The 4905-nt window shown below is 35.0% G+C and overlaps 1 non-coding gene across 1 annotated transcript; it reads left to right on the forward strand.

Moving 5' to 3' along the window:
• The first annotated feature begins 710 nt into the window (after positions 1-710).
• On the forward strand, positions 711-816 carry LOC116138314. Its single transcript, XR_004129277.1, has one exon. It is a non-coding gene; the product is annotated as a small nucleolar RNA R71 (small nucleolar RNA).
• The last annotated feature ends 4089 nt before the right edge of the window (positions 817-4905 follow it).

A 4905-nucleotide genomic window follows, 5' to 3' on the forward strand; every position in this document is an offset into this window, starting at 1 on the left:
ACATCTCAACATGATAGCCTTTGCATGTTCTTTTGGGTTTTTCTCTGTGTTGCTTGGTAACGCACCTTGTGAGACTAAATTGGCAACTTGTCCCACTTGAACCTCCAAATTCCTAATGGAAGCTTCTTGGTTTTGAAACCTCGATTCAATAGTGCTCGAAAATTGGGCCATTATATCCTACAAATTGGATTTTTTTTCTTTTGAGATGGTTGGAACCCTGGTGGTGATGGTTAGTAGCATTTTGGTTCCATGAGAAATTTGGTTGATTCCTCCATCCTGGGTTGTACATGTTACTGTACGGGTTGTTTTGCTACCTATGAAAATTAGAAACAAAATTAGCTTGCTCAGAAGAGGGTGCAAAAGAATCACTTACCTGACATTCTTGATTTGGGTGGCCTCCCCCACAATAGTCACAAACAAGAGTTTGAATCTTCACTGTAGAAACATGCATGTTATCTATCTTCTTACTCAAAGCCTCCATTTGCACTGCTAAAGACGTAATAGCATCAACATTATGAATTCTTATAGGTCTCCTCACAGCTGATCTATCGGTAGCCCATTGACAACTGCTAGAAGCCATTTCTTCAACCAATTCATATGCTTCTTCAGGAGTCTTCTTCATAATTGTGCCCCCTGCTGCTGCGTCTAACATGTTACGAGTAGAGTTAGTTAAACCATTAATAAATGTTTGTACCTGCAGCCACATTGGCAATCCATGATGTGGGCACTTGCATAATAAATCCTTGAACCGCTCCCACGCCTCATACAATGATTCCGTATTAGCTTGCAAAAACATTGTAATTTCATTACGTAACTTAGCGGTTTTTGCAAGAGGAAAATACTTACCAAGAAATTTTTGTGCCATTGCATCCCATGTAGTGATGGATCCTGCAGGCAAAGAAAATAACCAACTCTTCGCCTTATCCCTTAGAGAGAATGGGAAAAGCCATAGGCGAATGGCGTCATCTGAAGCTCCATTGTGCTTGAAGGTATCGCAAATTTCCAGGAAATTGGCTATGTGAGAGTTTGGATCCTCTTGTGTCAAACCACCAAACTGCACTAAATGCTTAATCATTTGAATTATCGATGGTTTGATTTCAAAAGTATTAGCTTGACTGGTTGGCCTTGTAATGCTTGATGTTGCTCAATTTAAAGATGGCATAGCATATTCTCTAAGTGGTCTCGCAACTTCTACGTTGGTTGCTACTACATTATTTCCTCCATCTTCACTGTTAATCTTTTCCATTGCTTCAACTTGTGTTCTTCTTAGTCTCCTCATTTGGTGTAACGTGCGCTCAATCTCAGGATCAAACTTTTCAAGTTCTTCTTTGCTAGAGCGGGTCAAGCACTATGGGAGAAAAACCTAAAATACAAAAATAAACAAAAATTAAAATTCTCAAAGCAACAAGACAAGTCAACGTAATTGTACGTCTAATTCTTCAGTCCTCGGCAACAGCGCTAAAAACTTGTTGTAACTATTTTGTATGCTTGCAAGTGCACTAATTGACAAGTAATAGAGTGATGAATAAAGTGTCGAATCCCACAAGGACTGAATGCTAAATAAACAAATAAATTGACTAATCTTAATTGTTATTTGAGATAACGAAATTGATGATGTGTGTTGACGCTCGATTTTGGATGCCAACGACTCGCACGTGAGAAGCGCTAAGCGGCCTTAGGAATCACACGTGATGGATCCGTGAGATTTGAATATGGAGCTGAGATTATATATGTTGCAGAAAACATAAATAAAAGATTGGCAAGAGGGGTTTTTATAGTGGTTCGGATGCACCAAGCAACTCCTACATCCACTGTTATTTTATTGATCTCTGACTATTTCCATGATATTGCCCATAAGGCATACAAAGATGAAGAAATACAGTGTTTACAGAGAGAGAAAATTGAGCTCAAACTATGGTTAGATCTCATATGCCCAGCCCCCCTCTTCGGGAAGAGAAGTGCTAATTTATACACCTAAACACTTAATGCAATGAGTGTTTCGCAAGTTGCCTTGACACATGGAAGGCTCTCGTCCATTATTTCTTGAAAGGAGATAGGGTTGGTAAGAATATCTTTGAGCAGATATGAGCTTGGCAACTAGTACAAAAAGACATTAAATGAGCTGACATAAGCATGATTTTTTAGGCATAACAATGTGAATTTGAAATAAAAACAAGAATTGCTAGAAATTAAAACAATTAAATAACAAAGACAAATATCACTATATGATAAAAATGTTAAAAGTTTCGATTCTACCTAAACCAATGTTGACAGACATGCTATAAAAATCAGATTCAGGAAATTTATTGATCTAAAGATGGCTAAATCCCTTCATTTAACACAATTGTGAAATTCATTAACGGTTAGGTTCCGCTCCCGGTTAAAACCTAAACTGGCCACATAAACCTCATAAGACTCTCCCGATTATCCTACTCAGTCTATGATCTATGCTATTTTAATGACCTAAAGTGATTTCACCGCCCGGTTTATCATCACATCAATAAAACAGTTGAACACAATGAAACCCTAATCAAAAGATTTCTAATCAAACTTCACCGCCTAATTCATCATTCAATAAGAGCTCTAAATAATTAAAGAAACATCATATCCAAAAGCATTAAGCAAATCACACATATTCTTGTAGAACAATAAATTCCTGAATGCTTTAATAAAATTAAAAATCAAGTCAACATGGTTAGGTAGAATCTACCCCTTAACAATAACAATCTACTCCATAATTAAAGTGATAACAATCAACATCAGTTTTGAACTCATCATCATAACAATTCCAAACTGATTAAAAGTAGAGTAAGAGAAAACAAAAACTGAAATCTTGAAGAATTGATCTCTGGAAAAGTATCGCGCCAACTTCTCTCGAATGAATATGCTAGCCTCTTTCCTTTGATCTCCTCCTCCTCTTTGATTTAAAAAATAAAAAAAAAGGCCCCTACCCTCCTCCCCTATTGCTAAGGACATCTCTTTTTGGTATTAATGTCGTGAGGGTATTATGGTAAAAAGTCATACTTAAATTAAAAATACATGATAACAAATATGTGTGTCTTTCATGCACTAATGTAACTTTTGGCTCAATTTTTAACCATTTTCTAAGCTGAACTGGATCATGACCAAAGATAAAAGTTGTATCCCTATGTCTTACATTTCTACTCGTTCAAGAATTATCCCAATCTGAGGTCTACAGCTCATGTTATGGAAAAAATACTGACACATATTCAAAGACATTTTTCTTCAGTTCGCAACAGGTTGTTCACAACTTCAAGCCAAATTTTACCATCTTCTAGTCAGAATAAGGAAAAAAACCCAAACATGAAAGTTATAGCTCCACTTCTTAGCTTTTCATAGCTTCTAAATTCAGGTAATTCCGAGTTGAAAATCTCAAGTTATGTAATTTACGCTCAACACCATCATTTATGCCAAAATCATCGTTTAAGCCTGCAAAGTAAAATTAATAGAATTACGTAGCAATTATGTCCCAAACTATATGAGAGGTATCTTATATCCTATTGAAATTCAATACAAAATCACTATGAAAAATAGGATTATCAAGTTATTTTTGAAAATTGAATTGGGTGTTATTAGAGAATAAATTTGAAAATTAACAAAACATCCTCTACATTTGTAAATTTAGCTAAGCACTCCCTGTAACATGAAAGTTGTAGCTCTGCTTCTATGTTTTTCATAGCTTCTAAATTCAGGTCATTCTGAGTTGAAAATCTCAAGTTATGTATTACGCTCAATACCGTATTTAACTCAAAATATCGTTTAACCTGCAAAGTAAAATTAATAGAATTACATAGCAATTATGGCCCAAACTATATGAAAAGTATCATATATCCTATTGAAATTAAATGCAAAATCACTATGAAAATAGGATTATCAAGTATTTTTTGAAAAAATTGAATTGGGTTGTTATTGAGAATAGAATTTGAAAATTAACAAAACATCATCACATTTGTAAATTTAGCTAAGCACTCCCTGTAATAAAACATTGAAATTAACAAAAACACTCCACATACTCATTAATGTCGGTAGGCGGCCTCCACCGTCAAAAGGTGGCCAAAATCTACCGTAATGGTATATTACCGACTGGATTTAGCCGATAGTGCACCGATCTAGCCTTTTTTCCGGCCAGATCCACCTTGGATTTAGTCAAAAATGCTAGATCTTGGCCACATCTGGCGACAGCCAAATCCATTACAACAGATTCTACCCACCTTCCGACAGTAGTAGCCGAAATCTAATAAATGTGGGTGGATGATAGTATTTTTATTAATTTATAAACTTTTATGTTGGAAGTATTTAGTTAAATCAATAAACCTAAGGGGTTAAATAGTATTTTTGTTGAATAAGTATGATTAGTTTTTGAGAATAGTAAACAAATATTTTGGTTAGGATAGGACAAGAATAATAAAAAAATTAACAAGAATGAAAATTATTTGTCTCATGGCTATTAAATCATTATGCAATGCCAATAACCTTTTAATGTTAACAAGAACGAAAAATCTTTTTTCATTTATCATGGACAATCGCATCCAATCACGTGGATAACAAAATATACACGTTCAATCAGGGTGTTACGAACAAGCTTCTAAATAGACAAACGCGCCCATCTATCACAGTGATACAAAATATACACATCCAATGACAAACGTATACTCTCATATTATATCATAATTGGATAGACTGTAATACGTCTGTCCCACAGAAAACTTTCTCTACCTTCACTATTAATTTACCTTCTCTGTTACCAAATATTTACGACGATGTAAAAATTGTGAAGAGTTTATAAAAGCACAGAGGTGATGGCAAAAGCCTATATATACAGGAGGGTGAAGCAGCCCCCATTGTGAAAAAATTGATAGGAATTTCAACATGTAGGATGAAGTA

This window comes from Pistacia vera, unplaced genomic scaffold, assembly GCF_008641045.1.
Source record: "Pistacia vera cultivar Batoury unplaced genomic scaffold, PisVer_v2 Contig34, whole genome shotgun sequence".
Taxonomy (NCBI): Eukaryota; Viridiplantae; Streptophyta; class Magnoliopsida; order Sapindales; family Anacardiaceae; genus Pistacia; species Pistacia vera.